Source organism: Castor canadensis, chromosome 12 (assembly GCF_047511655.1).
Source record: "Castor canadensis chromosome 12, mCasCan1.hap1v2, whole genome shotgun sequence".
Lineage (NCBI taxonomy): Eukaryota > Metazoa > Chordata > Mammalia > Rodentia > Castoridae > Castor > Castor canadensis.
Window position 1 is genome coordinate 83,735,710 of NC_133397.1, and position 18,797 is coordinate 83,754,506.

The 18,797-nt window shown below is 41.0% G+C and overlaps 1 long non-coding RNA gene across 1 annotated transcript in view; it reads left to right on the forward strand.

Annotated features, from left to right (window-relative positions):
* Positions 1–17,111, forward strand: part of LOC141414873 (uncharacterized) — a 31,297-nt gene extending 14,186 nt beyond the window's left edge. Inside the window, exons 2-5 of the long non-coding RNA XR_012439828.1 lie at positions 3,147–3,248; positions 13,248–13,358; positions 15,364–15,514; positions 16,724–17,111. This is a non-coding gene — a long non-coding RNA (uncharacterized lncRNA). The remainder of the gene's footprint in view (positions 1–3,146; positions 3,249–13,247; positions 13,359–15,363; positions 15,515–16,723) is intronic.
* The last annotated feature ends 1,686 nt before the right edge of the window (positions 17,112–18,797 follow it).

Genomic DNA, 18,797 nt, shown 5'->3' on the forward strand with positions numbered 1-18,797 from the left:
TTGTGTAACTAAAGCTTGAATTTAGGGCCTACACCTTGATCTACAACACTAGCCCTTTTTTGTGGAGGGTTTTTCAAGATAGGGTCTCATGAGCTATTTGCCCAGGTTGGCTTTGGACCACGATCCTCCTGATCTTTGCCTTGGTAGCTAGGATTACAGGCATGGACCACCAGCACCCTGTGAAAAGGTAAGCACTTTGAATTATAGCTAGAATTACTTCCTATAAGTGTCAGTCTCAAGAAATTAAGAAAAATCTGGAAGATAAACACTTGGAAAGAGCACTGTTCCTCAAAATGGAATCAAGTAGAGGAGGCAGGGCTGCCATCCAGAAGCTCTTGAACCACAGTGTCAGAGCCCAGTGCTGACAGCTGTATGACAGCAGTGTCCATGATTTCTGCTCATGAGAGATGGCCAGGCTCTGAGGCTGCAGGACCTTCTTCCAGGATTGTCAGCTTAAAGTGAATATGAGAATCGCCTGGGAGAGTTGTCACTGGAGCCATTGCACCTGCTCCTTTATCAGATTCAATGGCAGGGAGTATGAGCTTTGCTTCAGTTATTTATTTACTTATCTTTTTGGTGTGGGATATGGAACCCAGAGCATCATGCATGCCAGGCAAGTGCTATACTACTGAGCCAGACCCCCATGTCAGTTAATTTTTAAAGCAATCTAAATTACTCCAAGCTGGAACTCAAAGATCTACTACAAGTCTCATATTTATAAATTGTGAAAAACTAAGGCCAAGAAAGTCCTTTTGAGCAGAGAAAACAGTAGTGAACCACAGCAGAGAGCTAAGGAAGCCATCCAAATTCCAGCAAAATCACTCTTCCCATTGCCTGTAATGTGAGTCAGGAGTGATGACTCCTAGTCTGAGAAAGACCTCCAGAGGCTGGACCTGGTGACTCATTGCTACCATTCTAGCTATTCAAGAGGTAGAGATTGGGAGGATTGCAGTTCCATGCCAGCCTGGGCAAAAAGTGAGTGAGAATCCATCTCAACAAAGAAATCTGGGCCTGGGGGCACATGCCTATCATCCCAGGTACATGGGAGGCAGCTATAGGAGGATTGAGATCTAGGCCAATCCCAGTGTGCTCCTGCTGCCCATCAACTATGCCTCCAGCACTACCCTCTAGTACCCAGAGACCTGTCTTCTTCACTTTCTGTGCAGCCATCACTGTGTACTGGGAGGGACCTAGGGCCTTTGGAGAAGAGTGTCTGCTTCAGGATTGGGAGGATGCATTCCCCTCAAGGACCTACTGACCCACCCTTGCCATGCACTGGGTTTGGTACTTGTGGGCTCCCCTGGCTTGCCAGATGTTCTCTGAGCAGCATTTTCTGGGACCTGATTGTCAGTGCCTTCATCCAGTTGAGTGTGGTCAGGAGGACTCAGGTGAATCCCGGTTTCTTGGTGAATCTGATGGCTCCTTGTCTCTGTTGTTAGCTCTTGTTTCATCCAGAGCATGGAGCCCTTTGAAAATGGACACAGAATTTATATAGTGAATGGGATTTGTGATGATTGTTTTCTGTGGCTTAGCAAAGAAATTCCAGAAGGGGAGGTAAAACTGCTATTTCCCTGGGAAAAGTAGGAGCCTGAAAGCTTTACAAAGGAAGCAGAACTTAATATATAGTTATTGTCACATAATGACATTTTTGGTCAACAAAAGACCACACATGTGGTGGTAGCCTGGATGTGTTGTAGGCTATGCCCTGTGATGTTCACACACTAGTGAAATCACCTAGCAGTGCATTTCTCAGAATGTATTCCCATCTTTGAGGGACACATGAATATATTTCAAAAAATGTAACCAACAAATTAGTGAGTTTTATAAATGAAGCACTTTCCAAGCTCACAGAATCAGTGAACAGACTCTGACGACAGACAGTTTTTCTATTTGGGTTTGTCAGGTCCTGGGCAGTACTGATATTATGGAATTATTATGATCTAGTTCCTTCTAGTTTGGGTTCCTTCTTTGATGGCATGTTGAAGGCATCTCATGTGATCTTAGTTTGGGCTGTCATCAGTCTGCAGTTAACCACTGGATGACTGATTCAAGGAATCAGAAGATAGAAGGGACTAGACCATAAATAATTACATAATATCAAGCATTTTCTGGTGCTTGTATGTCTCGGTTGCATGATGGGTGCTTTCAAGACAAGAGGAAAAAGAGATGGGGAAGTACATTCTCAGCACCTTTTTATTTTCTACTTTCTGAGAAACATCACTCTTCCTGTGTCCCAGAAGTTTTCTGAGCACCTGTGTGTGTTGCATGACCCTAGTGTAGCTGCCAGGGAGGATGGGAAAGGAAGCATCTCTCCAAGGGCTCCAACCCTAACTGGGCCCAGAAGGAAACTGGAACAGCTTGGAATGGAAATACACAGAATCTGTGGTGGATACCTCGTTTTTCTGTCATATGACAGTGACATCCTTTTTTTTTTTTATTTTGTATCCTAAATCTTTTTTGTTCCTTACACACATATACCACACATGTAAGGTTCCAATGAGCAGAAACTAGGGATCTCACTATCTGATTTGGCAGTTGTCATTCTAAGCCTCACACTGGCACTGAGTTAAATGCTTTATAGACATTTCTTTGCTCAATTTGCACCAAGGTCCTCAGAATTAAATAATAACCTCCCTCCAAAGAGTTGAAGTCACTGTTCCAATACCATGTTTCAAGCAGCAACATCAGGATTTGGTCTAGGACTGTCTGCCACAACAGTTTGGCTCTCATTATTGAAGGATACCTATTAGAGAGACACTAAGGTCTTAAAGAAAGAAATGAGGTGTATCCTGTTCATTCATAGGACAACCTGGGGATGATCTTAGAGGTGGAACACAATGACAACAGGTAGGAGGATGAAAATTATGGCACTACATATATAATCTGTCACAGAGTTTCTAGCCAGGATTCTTTGGGAGACAGGGTGAACTGTTCAAGGTGTCCAGCGCAATCACAGTTTTCAGAAATGATTTAGGTGTCTGGAGTTTCCCTTGCCAAGACAGAGCATTTCAGACCATAGCATCCTTTATCTTTTGAGTTCATAACATTCATTCACATATTCAGAGACCTCTTTAGGTACTTAAAGAGTAAAAAACATGTCAGTCCTGTGTTGCGGTGTTAATATGCCTTTGTTTGCTTTCCTGGAGATGAAATACTACAGCAGGTGTATCCCAGTGATCTCTCTACTGCTCTGAATTATAAAGCAAAAACATCAGGCCAGCAGATTACAAGGAGAGACGTGGATGGAGGCAAGTATCTGTGGTTGATGTTCAAAGCAACCATATTTTTATAGGCCTATGTGTTGTGTCAGGCATAGGATGCTATCATTTCAGCATTCTGGAAGGCAGTGACTGGTGGGTGGTACCAAATTGAGATGTGAAGGAAAGAGCTGTGTAAAATCCTTCCTATAACATTCCCCCAACTATGGAGTCAGGTGAGTATTCCAGAATTTTGGGATAGTCCCTGATGGGCAGAGTCAGGTAGGCTCTGCCATTCTGGATGCTACTCAGAGACAAGAACCTGACTTGGAAGTGGGGCTTACTGTTCCTTCCAGGGACAAGCTAGGCATAGTGTACTTCATAATTGCTTTATAGTTCATGGCATGCAAGTGCCCCATTCACCTCCTTGGAGAGCATTGCCCTTCCACACACCTCCCCACCACTCACACCCCTGCCTCAGTCCTTATAAAATTTTTTTCGGGGCACCAGAACTTAGTTCTCCTTTAGCCTATGCTCAACTGCCAAAGTTAGAGGAACCAGCTGACCACATGTGAAAAAAAAGGAAAAGAAAAAAATTAAAACTTCATGCACATTTGCCCTAAATCACCCATAAATAGCAGAAAAATCGTTCGCATTAAGAAGAAACTTGAAACTAGGTCATCAAATACCAGTATAAGTATAAGGTATGTGTGCTGTAACTGATACTATAAGACTATCAGTAAAGCAATTTTATAATTGATCATGCCAGTCCATTTGATAAGCAACTTGATTAAGAAAAATTGTGGAATATTTTACAATATAAATTTGCTAGTTTGCTCTGCACCAGGTTTTATTATGTGCCCTTGGATAACACAATATGATGAACATGTTTTTAGCAAAGTGCTTTGCAGAGTTAAGTGTATCTATTCCTTGCGATTCAACAATGTCTCATTGTCACAAGGTAAACTGTGTGTTTGTCATTCGTTGGATAATAGCAATCACTCTTTATGTCATTTAACATAAACCATTGCAGGCCCTTCTACCAATTTTCTTGTAGAGTTAAAGTTGCTATGTGCACAAATTCATCACTGGCTAGTCAGGAAACCACGTGAAAATGAGCTTTGTGTTGGAACTTGAGGTTCTTGCAGACACTTCATCAAGAAGTAGAATAGGTACCATTTGATCCAGCAATACCACTCTTGGGGATATACCCAAAAGACTGTTACTCCAGAGGCACCTGCACATCCATGTTTATTGCGGCACTATTCACAATAGCCAAGTTATGGAAACAGCCAAGATGCCCCAGCACTGACGAATGGATTAAGAAAATGTGGTATCTATACACAATGGAATTTTATGCAGCCATGAAGAAGAACGAAATGTTATCATTCGCTGGTAAATGGATGGAATTGGAGAACATCATTCTGAGTGAGGTTAGCCTGGCTCAAAAAACCAAAAATCGTATGTTCTCCCTCATATGTGGACATTAGATCACGGGCAAACACAACAAGGGGATTGGACTATGAGCACATGATAAAAGCGAGAGCACACAAGGGAGGGGTGAAGATAGGTAAGACACCTGAAAAACTAGCTAGCATTTGTTGCCCTTAACGCAGAGAAACTAAAGCAGATACCTTAAAGCAACTGAGGCCAATAGGAAAAGGGGAACAGGTACTAGAGAAAAGGTTAGATCAAAAAGAATTAACCTAGAAGGTAACACCCACGCACAGGAAATCAATGTGAGTCAATGCCCTGTATAGCTATCCTTATCTCAACCAGCAAAACCCCTTGTTCCTTACTATTATTGCTTATAGTCTCTCTACAACAAAATTAGAGATAAGGGCAAAATAGTTTCTGCTGGGTATTGAGGGGGGGGAGCAGGAGGGGGCGGAGTGGGTGGTAAGGGAGGGGGTGGGGGCAGGGGGGAGAAATGACCCAAGCCTTGTATGCACATATGAATAATAAAAGAAAAAAAAAATTCAAAAAAAAAAAAAAGAGAGACCAAGTGACTCAAGTGGTAGAGCACTTGCCTAGCAAGCGTGAGGCCAAGTTCAAACCCTAGTATCACCAATTAAAAAAAAAAAAAGATTTGGGTTCAGTATAGAAGATTTAATGAGTCCCCAAATTATGACAGTCATAATGGAAAACTGAGAGGGATGAAGAAAAAAATGGAAGTGTGATATTTTTATCAAAAGATGGTCAAGGTACTTCAAAGTAAAAAAAAGTCCATTAGGAAATGTTGTGGGGTTAATAGATTTCAGCTGATAAAAATTGCCTCTTGCAGGGCTGATGGAGTGGCTCAAACGGTAGAGTGCCTGCCTAGCAAGTGCAAAACCCTGAATTCAGTCCCACATACCACCACCAATCAAAAAAAGAAAATTGCCTCTTATAGACACTGTCAAGTCACATTCTACCTGGAGAATAAGTTGTGATTGTCTTAAGTACCACCCAGAAAAATCATTCTCTGTTTTAATAATATGGTAATGCAAATCCTTAGTATAGATGGTGTTTTGTTTTTTGGGTTTTATTTTGGGTGGTTCTGGGGTTTGAATTCAGAGCCTCATCTTGCTAGGCAGGTGCTCTACCACTTAAGCCATGCCTCCAGCCATTTTTTGATTTTTTAGTTTTTTGACCCAGAGTCTCCCTATGTAATCCATAAATTCTCCTGCCTTACCTTCCCTAGTGCTGGGATTATAGATGTGGAAGTGAGTGGTATTTGTTTTTATTTTTGGTAAGACTGGGATTTTTTCTTATAGTACTGGGGATAAACCCACGGTTTTGTGCATTGCTAGGCAAGCACTCTACCACTTGAGCTATAGTTCCAGTCCATTTTGCTTTGGTTATTTTGGAGATGGGGTCTTGTAAAATATTTGCCCACATTGGTCTCGAACGAAGATCCTCCCAATCTCAGCCTCCCAGGTAGCTAGGATTACAAGCATGAGCCACAGTGCCCAGCTGGTATTTGCTTTTACAGAAAGATAACTTTGTTTCTTATTCTGGCTGTCTGGGCGGGCACCTTATTAACTGGAAAGGCACAGTATCTCAAAATAAAATATTTATTGATTTAAAAAAAAAAAGAAGTAGAATAGGTGGCTGCAGGTCAATGCCCCTCTCAAAATCCCTTGCAAAAGATAATGGCTTTAAGAAGCATAATGCAGAGTCATTGAAAGATTTAATCACAGTTAAGGTCTATCTTCCCATCGGTCATCTCCATCCTAACAATAACAACTTGAATTCTGAATTGGGTTCAGGTTTACATGAGCAAGAAGAACATTTGGCGAAAGTGTTTGGTACGCTGCCTCCTCATGTGAAACCATCAGGCTATATTTGAAGAGTCCCATGCTTGTCACTGGTTATCTCTCAGATTGCTGTTCTTGCTGCTTTGAGGAGAAGGCAAGCAGTTTGCCTTGTGGTTAGAATCAGTTCCTTTAAGTGTCAAAGTCCTGAGAAATTAAGCAAAACATAGAAGATAAACATTTAGAAAGGATTCTTTTCCTGAAACAGGGAACCATGTAGCAACAGCAGGGCCACCATCTGGGAGCACGAGAATCCCCTTGGGGATTATTACTGAGACATTCCACCCTGTCCACAGCATCAGATTCTGTGGGGTGTGTGTGTGTGGGGGGGAGAACCTTTGCATCAATAATTTTTTAAGTCTTCCAGGATTTTCAGCTCATTGATCTAATCCAAGACTCTCATTTAGTATTTGAGAAAAACTAAGGTGCAAATGGAAGATGGTAGGGTAGGGAAGAGTCAGGAATCTGACCCTTTACTAAAACAACAATAGAGCTTACAACAACTATCATAAGTCCCCATTTAGGAACACTGGAGTGTTGTCTAACACTGGCAATACCCAAGGTGGGCTTGATGAATATGCTTATAGGTTTGGGAAAATTCTAGCATTTCATGTAGTGACTCCCATTTTCCATCCCCAAGCTCTGTGGCAGGCAACTTTGTGGATAGCCGTCCACATTCTTGTGAGTCTTCCTGGTGCCAGGATCACCAATAAGGACCTTGTCCTCCAAAACTCAGGGTATGAGTACTGCTTTAGATCACAGAAGTGCTGGCAAGTATCCTAGCCATTGTTTAAAGTTCCCCAGAACCCTGTTGAGAGGATTTAAAGAAGCATTTTTCTCCTTTTTGGAGATACTTAAGAAAACCTTTGTCAGTCCACTGTCTGACCTCAGAAATAACAAAATGAGAACATCATCCACACACAATAAAGAAAATATACTTTGCAACAATAGTTGGGCAAAGTCTCAAATAGACAGTTCTAGCCCTTAATAAGCAAAATTCACCAGTCCTTGAGAAGTGAGTTGATTATATTTCATGAGTTACCAAAACATAATACTCAGAATGTCTGCCTTAAATATAAAACTACATAACATACAAAGCAACAGGAAAGGTTGGCTCATTGACAGGAAAAAGGAATTTGTCAGAACCCATCCTTGATGATGCCTGAGCATTGAAATTATTAGTCAAAGAGGTTTAATCAACTGTCTTCAATATGTTGAATGAGCAAAAGGAAACCATGGACAAAGTAGTTACAGAAGCCCAGAAAACAATATATGAACAAAATGAGGGTATCAATAAAGACAAATTATCTAAAGGAGACATAAGGAAGGTCTGGAACTGAAAAGTACAGTAGCTGAAAAGAAAACTCTCTAGAGGGGTCCAATAGCAGGATATCCAGTCTGAGGAGCAGAAAGGTAAATAATGAAAAGGAATAGAACTCAAGGGACTTAAGGGACACCATTAAGAGTACCAAGACACAGTGTGGCAATCTCAGAAGAGAAAGACAAAGGACAGAGAAAAGGTTTGAAGAAATAATTGCCCCAGACTCCCCACATCTGATGAATAGACACAAGAAGCTCAACAAACTCCAAACAAGAAAATATGAAGGACAGCCACATTGGAACGCATTGTGGTCAAATCGTGAAAACCCAAAGGCACAGGAACTTGCAGTAGCAAAAGAAAAATGACTCATTTATGTTCATGGGATCCTCAGTAAAATTCACAGCTCATTCCTCCTCAAAACCATGAAGACCTGAAGGCAGTAGGATGACTAGAAAACTATTGTCAAGCAAGAATTCTATATCTAAGAAACTATCTTTCAAGAATAAAGGAGAAATGAAGCATTTCCAGGTATACAAAAGCTGAGAGACTTACTCTATACGACATGCTTAAAGGAGTACTTTTGGGCTTAAATGAAAAACAGTAGCTAGTATCTGAAGGCATTAGAAAAATAAAGACTACTGGTAAAGATAACTACATAAGTAAATATAAAAGCCAGTATTATTAAGTATTGCTATACTTTTGGTTTAGTCTTTAGCTTTTCTCTTTTTCCTATATAATTCAAAAGCCAAATGCATAAAAGAATAATGCAAATGTATGCTAATGATACAATGTATAAAGATGTAAAATATGACCATAACAATATAAAGGGGAGAGAATGGAGATATATATGAGCAGAGTGTTTGAACGGTATTGAAACTAAATTGATACTATTCAAACTAGGTTGTTATAAACTTAAGATAACCACATATTTAAGTTTAAATTAGTTTTAACTTAATTAGGTTAACTTTAAGTAAGTGTTCCTAATGGTAGCCACTAAGAAAATTAAAAAAATCAGTAAAAGAATTGAACATTTAAAAACCCATCAACTGGAATTGGAGAACATCATTCTGAGTGAGGTTAGCCTGGCCCAAAAGAACAAAAATCGTATGTTCTCCCTCATATGTGGACATTAGATCACGGGCAAACACAACAAGGGGATTGGACTATGAGCACATGATAAAAGCGAGAGCACACAAGGGAGGGGTGAGGATAGGTAAGACACCTAAAAAATTAGCTAGCATTTGTTGCCCTTAACGCAGAGAAACTAAAGCAGATACCTTAAAAGCAACTGAGGCCAATAGGAAAAGGGGACCAGGAACTAGAGAAAAGGTTAGATCAAAAAGAATTAACCTAGAAGGCAACACACATGTACAGGAAATTAATGTGAGTCAACTCCCTGTATAGCTGTCCTTATCTCAACCAGAAACACTTGTTCCTTCCTATATTGCCTATACTCTCTCTTCAACAAAATTAGAGATAAGGGCAAAATAGTTTCTGCTGGGTATTGAGGGGGTGAGGGGGAGAGGGAGGGAGTAGAGTGGGTGGTAAGGGAGGGGGTGGGGGCAGGGGGGAGAAATGACCCAAGCCTTGTATGCACATATGAATAATAAAACAATAAAATAAAATAAAAAAACCATCAACAACAACAAAAAAGACAGTAATGAGGAAGTAAAGAACCAAAAAGGTAGAACAGAAAACAAGTATCGAATTGCCAGATTAAATATTTTTTAAATCAGTAATCACATTGGGTTTAGAATTAAACTGCTAATAAAAGACAGAGATTAGCTGTTTGGATTTTTTAATATGATCTATGTGCTGTTTACAGGAGATTCACTTAGTCTGTAAAGACAGAAAATGGTTCAAAGTAAAGGGATGGAAAATGTATTCTGCGCAAATAATAAGTCAAAAGAGAGTATGGTAGCTGTTATTTTCAGGCAAAATAGATTTTATGTAAAAACAATCTATATATAGTGTGAGTTTTTAACATTTGACTTTCAATAATAAGAAAACAGCTGGACAGAAGATCAATAAGGAAAGAGAAGACCTGAACAACACTTTCGACCAGTGAGATGTAACAGACATACACCACATTCCGCCACACAACATCAGAGTATGCATTCTTGTCAAGGAAATGGGATAGTCTCCAGTATAGTCCATGTATTAGGTCACAAAGGCAATCTCAATAAACTGGAAAATATTGAAAGGCACACAGAAAACATCACACTCAATGCTGAAAGACTGAATGCTTTTCCACTCAGATCAGGAACCAGGCAAAGATGCCTGCTCTTACCATTTCTGTGCAGCTTAGTCTTGGAGGTCATAGCTAGACTAATTAGGCAAGAAAAAGAAACAAGACATTCAAATTAGAAAGGAAGAAGTACAATTCTGCCTGTTTACAAATGAATTGATTCAGTATGTTGAAAACCCTATAGGCACCACAAAAATTGTTAGAACTAATAAATTCAGCAAAGTTGAAGGATACATATGTAACACACAAAAATCATTGTTTCTTTACACTGACATTGAGCAATCTGAGAAAAAATTAGGACAATTTCATTTATAATGGAATTAAAAAGTGCCAGTTTATGAACCTGTGGACTTTCCCAAGGCATCTGTTTGCCCCTTTCTTTGCAGTCCTGCTAGGGAAGATTCTCCCCGTTTCCTACTATTAGTTGATTGTTCTATGTTAGGGTCCATTGTTTCTTTTATAAATCTAACGTTCAATGTTTCTGGATTTCCCTTAGTCTCTAAGTGTCTACTGTTTTCTATTTCCCTCCTTTGCCTTTCCATCCCACCTACCTTTTTCTACAGCCAAGGGTCTTTTTATTTGTCTCAGGCTTGTCTAGTTAATGGTTTTCTAAAGTTGAAAAGAAGTTCAGAAATCCAACTGTGTGTATCAAATCCTGATAATTGTTCTTATCTTTTCCCACTGAAAACAATCCAACAAATGATCAAACTCAACTCTTCACAAGTAAAATAGTCCTTCAAATGCTCCAAAAAAACTTTAAACGAAAACTCATGACCATATTGGTGATAAACGCAGAGAGTAGTTCTTCGTATTATTTTATTCATGGTATAGAGAGAAGGAAAGTAAAAATGCATGTTCAAATGTAAAGGCTAATTTTTACACAGCTCTCTGAAAAGCTAGGCAAACACAGTCCCTTGGTGGACTGACTCCATGTTATCCAGACACGTCTGCCCCTTGCTCTGATTTGACAAGTTGGAATTTCTTAAACCAAGAAGTTAAGTCATATTAAATTAGGAATCTTAATCTCTCTCTCTCTCTCTCTCTCTCTCTCTCTCTCTCTCTCTCTCTCTTTTCCCTCTCACTCCTCCCTCTCTCTCTCTCTATCCTTCTCTCTCTCTCTCTCCTTTCTTTCCCTCCCTCCCTCTTTCTCTCCTCCCTCCCTCTTTCTTTCTCTTTCTCCTCTCTCTCTTTTTCTTTGGTACAGGAATTTAAACTCAGGGCTGAATGCTTGAGCCACAACTCCATCCCTTTTTGCTCTGGTTATTTTGGAAACAGGCTGTTGCTTTTTGCCTGAGCCAGCCATGACGCTACTATTTTAGGCTTCCCCCATTAGCTGGGATGACAGATGCGTGATACTTTCAGATGCATGATACTTTACCTAGCTTCTTCCTGTTGAGATGGGGTCTCACAAACTTTATACTGAGGCTGGCCAGGAAGTATTATTCTCCCATAAAGCCAGAATGACATGCACCACCATGCCTAGTTATTGGTTGAGATATGGGGGTCTTTCAAACTTTTTGCCTGGGCTGGCCTTGAACTTTGTTCCTCCTAATCACACCCTCCCAAGTAGCTAGGATTGTAGGTGTAAGCCATGAGTGCCCAGATTGGGAGTTTTCTCTGTTTTCTAAGTCAAATTGAAAAAGGAACAAATGCCTTTCTTTTCTCAGGAATAATTAGAGTTTATCGAGGTTGTGATTATACACACTTGACAGTTTAATCACATTGCAGTGATATCTCATCTCTTTGTGAAGTTGGCCAAAGAAGAGTCACCAAACTTGCCCCAAACTGCCCCTTCAGGTCTTAGAGAGCCCCCTTCTAGGGCCTGGGGCTTCCAGGCTTGATGTCATCTGGGTCTGTGAGCCTCACCATGCCTGTTTTGCTACTCTCCTTTCCATTTGCTTAATAATTCAAACAGATCTTCCCAGAGCTCCTGCCCTGGAACACTCAGAACACCCCTCATCTTTTTCCCAGGGTCATTCCTGTATCTGACAACACTCCTGGCCTCCCAGTTCACTGAGACAAATTCATTCCAGCCCTTTGCCAAGTCTCCTATTCATATGAGCCAAAGATAACCAATGGCAGAGCTAGAATGCAAACATTTCTCACATTCACCCCATCTTCATTCTTTTAAACCATTCTGTAGTCTCTCTACCAATAAATGTTTCCTTATTTTGTACTTGCAACTAGAGAAACATTTTTGTAGGATTTGTGATGTAAACATTGTTTTCAAGAACATTATGCCACCTGCGAATAGGTCTTGTTATTTCTACCTCATATAAGTGGAGACAGACTGGAGTTCATAGAGGTTGAGGGAAAGCCTGAAAGTCCCTCACTAGGTCCTCTAACTGACATCCCTTACTGGCACCAGTAAGATATTTCTCTTGCCTTTATTTTTTGGCTGTACTGAGACTTGAACCTGGGGCCTCATGCTTCCTAGGAAAGTGTTTTATCACTTGAGCCATGCTATGCTACCAGCCCCAGCAGTAACTTTTAGAATGTGAGAGACATGCACAGTCTCTAAAGCCACCTAGACCTCCTGAGTCAGAAATTCTGAACCGGAGCCCAGCAATCTGGGATTTAATAAGCCTTCCCAGTCATCCTGATTATATCCCACTGTGAGAACCACTGCCCTCAGTCATGGGCAGGTTAGACATCCAGGAATTTGTTAAATTTAAATAATAAAATGAAAACACTGATATGCTGTAATACATTTAGACTCTTCTCCCAAATCTATCTTGACTCTTCACTACTACTTTCATCTTAAAAACAGAACTAATCATGGGCCTTTGGTCATTTATAAATGATTACATGACTGTTACCTTTCTGTCACTATTATTAAAAAAAAACCTGAGATAAGCAGCTCAGGTTTATTTTGGCGCTCAGTTTTTGTAGGGTCTAGTTTGAGACTGATTTACCCTATTGTTTTGGGCATGTGGTAAGGCATCCTGTCAAGGCAGGGGTTTGCAGTTGAACAAAACTGCTCACTTCATGGCTGGGAAGCAAAGGAGAGAAGAGGGCCCCCAGTCCTTTTCAAAGGCATGCTCTCAGTGATCTGCAGGTCTCCCATTGGGAGACCTCTTAAAAGTTCCCATACCTTCCAATAGCACCACCATGGGGACCAAGCCTTTGACACATGGGTTTTGGGGGACAAACTATAACAACATGTTATTTTTTGTCTTTTGCAGATCACTTGTTAGAGAAGAAGAGGGCTAAAGAGCCCTCTCTTTTCAACAGAGATGTAAGGAAGACATTGACTATGGAAGCTAAAGAAGCACCTCAAGAAGCAGTTAATCCAGGTAACAATCCTTATAGCACAAACCCAGTAAGATCCTCAATTACAGATGGCTCCAGAATGTCTTTTCCCTTTCCTGGTATTTTACATGAATAGATAAAAGCATACCTTTAAGCCACCTGCAAAAGCATATGCTCTGAAATTAAGAATTTGAATTGAGTGAACTCAGGAATTTTCCCATCTTTTCATGAAGATGCTAATTTTTGTTTTCTTCTCTGTTTTTTTTTTTTTTTTTTGGCATCAAGGTTTGAACTCAGGGCTTCACCCTTGACAGGCTGGTGCTCTACCATTTGAACCAATCCTCCAGCACAAAGATGCTACTTTTCTGCTGACAGAGTCATTCTGAACATGGGCATGAGTTCCTCCACTTCTGGGCACTGAGGCTCTCTAACAAGCAGGAGGGATTAAATGTCAAGAGCTAACGTAGCTGCTAATGTGTCTGACATCTTCCTCTTTGTTGAATCACCTAAGCTCTGGCCTATTCAGAGTGGGTAGAAACTGGCCCGTGCTGGTACCGAGTCCTGCGCACCCTCCACACAAAATAATACCACTCTGGGTCAAAATAATACCCAGTTGTAACTTCCTACCTTTTAGAACTTAAATGCCAAAATATTCCTACAGAGCCCTTAGAACCACTTATCTGCTGCCTCTTGACAACAGAGATGAAAGTTTTGGACATTCCCCAATTTCTCTTCGTAATCCAAGAAGGCGCTCGATCAGCACTTTATTGCCTGCGTCACCAGCTCTACTCAGCATCTCTCTACACTAAACCAGCTGATTCTTGTCATTGTATCTCTGTATCTTATTTCCCTGATGCCTTCTTCTTCTTGGGGCACATTACAAATGGAGTGACAGAAGCTCTAGGAGTCCCTGATATCACCTATATCTCCTTTTGAAATCTAGCTAAGATGGCCTAAACTCCCAAGTATATGTTCAGTGCCATTCCAAAGCCAACCTCAGGATTTCTGTGAGAACTTGGAATCACCTCTGGCATATGTGAGCCTCTGGTGGTCACAGTTTTGAACTCCTCAAACTTACTGTGTTAGTCAATTTTTGTTGCTGTGAAAAACACCTAAGAGAAACAATTTAAAAAAGAAAGATTTATTTTGTCTCATGGTTTCAGCCCATGGTCTGCTGGCTCTGTTGTTTCTGGGCCATGGTGAAGCACAACAGCATGGTGAAAGGGTGGAGGGGAACAAAGTTGCTCACTTTGCAGCACCAGGGAGCAGAAAGTTGGAAAAACCCTGGCTGGCTTCCTCATTTACTCATGTTTATTCCATCGGGCACACAGCCTTTTGGATGGCACTATCCACATTCAGGAGGAGTCTTTCTCCCTCAGTTACTGTCCCACATGGTAATTGTCTCTGGAAATGTCCTCACAGACACACCCAGAGGTGTCCTTTACTCATCTCCCAATGCAGTCAAGTTGACAGTCAAGATTAAACTACATAACTATAACCTTAGGCAGATTGTATATAAAATGGAATCTCCTGAAGCTGTTCGAGCACAGAGGAAGGAGCAGCAGAAAAGAGCTTTGAGTTTTCTTTTAGGTGGTGCTGCTGATAGAACCCAGATCCTATTGCAAGTTAGGCATGTGCTCTATCACTGAGATGCACCCCAGGCTCCCCGCTCCATTGTTCTCAAAAGTCTGTGCAGTAGGACTTTTCACTTCTACATGGCATCCTCTCCCCACAGGAACTTTCCTCTGGTCTTCTCATCTATAAACTGTGGTTTGCTGAACCTTGTTTTGGGCTGTTTTTCTGCTGCTAGCCCATCCCATCACCATCTCACCTAACAGTGGACGTGTAATGAATCTGTTACCCTAAAGAAAGCCAGGTCCTTCCCCGACAGGACTTCTGTGACCAGTGACTAGCACACTGATGTTTTCATTTCTGCTCTGAGAAGAACTACTAAGCTGTCCTTGCATGTGGTCCTAGTTGCGGGTCATCCAGCAAGGATTTACATGGGGTCACTGCTCTGTCTACCCTGCCCTGTGTCTTCTCATTTAGATGTCCAAAGTAAGAGTCCACCTTGCCGGCAGCTGCTGCAGTTCCTGCAGAAGAACATCCTCGTTGCTGCCATCACGATGATGGCAATTTTTGCAATCCTGGTGCTAGTGCTGCTCCTGTTCTCTGCATACATCAGGAGGAAACAGCCATTGTGAGTGGCTCTTTGCATTCACCTTCATCCAAGACCTTCTAGGTGTTTGACCAATGTTGTCTAAGACCTTTCTGCAGATCCCAGATTTAGGAAAAGGGCACAGAGTCCTGTTAAGTGTGATTGTGTTTCATCACCACCCAGTGTGCTCCTTTTCTTCTGAGCAATGTTTTTCAGGCACTGTCTGGTGATTTTGTTGCACACCCAGCTTTGGGGATCCCTTGCCTGGGCTAAGATGAGAGCAGGGCTGAAATTCAGTTTGTTCTCACTAGTCAGCTGCACTGGTTGTTAGCATACAGAAGCATGGCCCTACTAATTGGTTAACAGCCACTTCCTAGAACACTCCATGCACTTCCCCGTGATGCTGTATGTGAAGGGCTAGTGCCTGGCCCAGCAGAGGCCATGAGAGGCAAGGTTCCAGGAGTGGTCACGTTGTTCCACTCACTATTCTGATTATCTTTCTGGACAACCAGGTCCAAGAATAGAGCGGGAACCTTGGGTGGCACTAGGAAGGAAGTAGTGTACAGATCATGCCTGTGCACAGTTGCCATTGTGAGATTCATCCTGCATCCCTGGAAACACACACTGCTGATCACAGAGTTCCAGCAGCTACCTCCAGACCCCTCAGGTTCTGCCCAGCCCTGTGTTGGGTGCTCAGCTGTGTCCAGAAAAAGTTATGAGATGTGTGATTAGGAATGAAGTGCCTATTCCCCACCTGTAACCCTCCCTCTGGCACTGATGCTACAGTATTAAAAATTCTCCATAAGAGAATCCATAAGAATTGCATTGCTTTCTGTAACTACCAAGACCTTTTGGGACTAGTTATCAGTTCAGACCAGACACTACTACCTCACATCTAGTTTCTTCCACTGATTCAGGAATTGGGCTCCTGAAGCAAGGGGGGGCGGGGCTTGAATTTAGTAGAAATTAGAAACAGAAGATATAAGAGTTCCTGAAAATAAGCTGGGTCCAGTTTTCAACTCTGACCCTAGCTCATCCATTGGGCCCATCATTCTCCTTCCATTCAATTTTAGGTTCCAAAAGGAATGGTCAGGATGATGGCTGTATCCCAAAGAGGTGAATCAAAGCTGTGGGTGGCCTGAGCTACTTATGAAAATGTGAGAGAGGGAGGAATTTCCCAAAGACATTGTGTTGTCTAGAGGCAAAATCAGTTTCATACATGACACCATGGTTTTTGTTGTTTTGTTTTAGATATCCCCCGGCAAATGTGAAATACAGTATTTATATAATTAATGGGAAGACTTGGTGCCAAAACACTGACGAAAAAATCTCAAAAATATTGCAGAAACGCTGAAAATCTATTACTATGTCTAACCTGGGTCCAGGGACCAGCCAAACCAGAACTCGAAACCATGATGCAAGGATATTCTTGGTCCACACTGTGGAGTTACAATTGGATTTGAGGCTATAAGGTTTATTCTATGAAAATGTATACCTTCTCTTCCCAATCTCGAATGAACCAAAACTGAGAACTTTACCATGGGATGATTATGGTGACAGGGCAACAAGGACTGGTGCAAGAGATTCACATTATCCTCAGACAACCTAATGAGTAATGTATATTTATGTAGTTAATAAAGCACTGATTTTATTATTATTTTATTGATTTATTTATTTTTTATTCATATGTGCATACAATGTTTGGGTCATTTCCACCGTTCCCCAGCCCCCTCCCTCTCCCCTCCACCCCCTTGATACCCAGTAGAAAATATTTTGTCCTTAAATCTAATTTTGTTGTAGAGAGAGTATAATCAATAATAGGAAGGAACAAGGGTTTTTGCTAGTTGAGATAAAATAGTTATACAGGGAGTTGATCACATTGATTTCCTGTGCATGTGTGTTACCTTCTAGGTTAATTCTTTTTGATCTAACCTTTTCTCTAGTTCCTGGTCCCCTTCTCCTATTGGCCTTAGTTGCTTTAAAGTATCTGCTTTAGTTTCTTTGTGTTGAGGGCAACAAATGCTATCTAGTTTTTTAGGTGTCTTACCTATCCTCACCCCTCCCTTGTGTGCTCTCGCTTTATCATGAGAACAAAGTCCAATTCCCTTGTTGTGTTTGCCCTTGATCTAATGTCCACATATGAGGGAGAACATACGATTTTTGGTCTTTTGGGCCAGGCTAACCTCAGAATGATGTTCTCCAATTCCATCTATTTAAAAGGAAATGATAACATTTCATTCTTCTTCATGGCTGCATAAAATTCCATTGTGTATAAATACCACATTTTCTTGATCCATTCATCAGTTGTGGGGCATCTTGGCTGTTTCCATAACTTAGCTATTGTGAATAGTGCTGCAATAAACATGGGTGTGCAGGTGCCTCTGGAGTAACCTTGTCACAGTCTTTTGGGTATATCCCCAAGAGTGGTATTGCTGGATCAAATGGTAGATAAATGTCTAGGTTTTTAAGTAGCCTCAAATTTTTTTCCAGAGTGGTTGTACTAGTTTACATTCCCACCAACAGTGTAAGAGGGTTCCTTTTTGCCTGCATCTTTGCCAACACCTGTTGTTACTGGTGTTGCTAATGATGGCTATTCTAACGGGTGAGGTGGAATCTTAGCGTGGTTTTAATTTGCATTTCCTTTATTGCTAGAGATGGTGAGCATTTTTTCATGTGCTTTTGGCCATTTGAATTTCTTCTTTTGAGAAACTTCTCTTTAGTTCACTTGCCTATTTCTTTATTGGTTCATTAATTTTGGGAGAATTTAGTTTTTTAAGTTCCCTATATATTCTGGTTATCAGTCCTTTGTCTGATGTGTAGCTGGCAAATATTTTCTCCCACTCTGTGGGTGTTCTCTTCAGTTTAGAGACCATTTCTTTTGTTGAGAAGAAGCTTTTTAGTTTTATGAAGTCCCATTTATCTATGCTATCTCTTAGTTGCTGTGCTGCTGGGGTTCCATTGAGAAAGTTCTTACCTATACCTATTAATTCCAGATTATTTCCTACTCTTTCCTGTACCAACTTTAGAGTTTGGGGTCTGATATTAAGATCCTTGATCCATTTTGAGTTAATATTGGTATAGGGTGATATAAATGGATCTAGTTTCAGTTTTTTGCAGACTGCTAACCAGTTTTCCCAGCAGTTTTTGTTGAAGAGGCTGCTATTTCTCCATCGTATATTTTTAGCACCTTTGTCAAAGACATGTTGGTTATAGTTGTTTGGCTTCATATCTGGGTCCTCTATTCTGTTCCACTGGTCTTCATGTCTGTTTTTGTGCCAGTACCATGCTGTTTTTATTGTTATTGCTTTGTAATATAGTTTGAAGT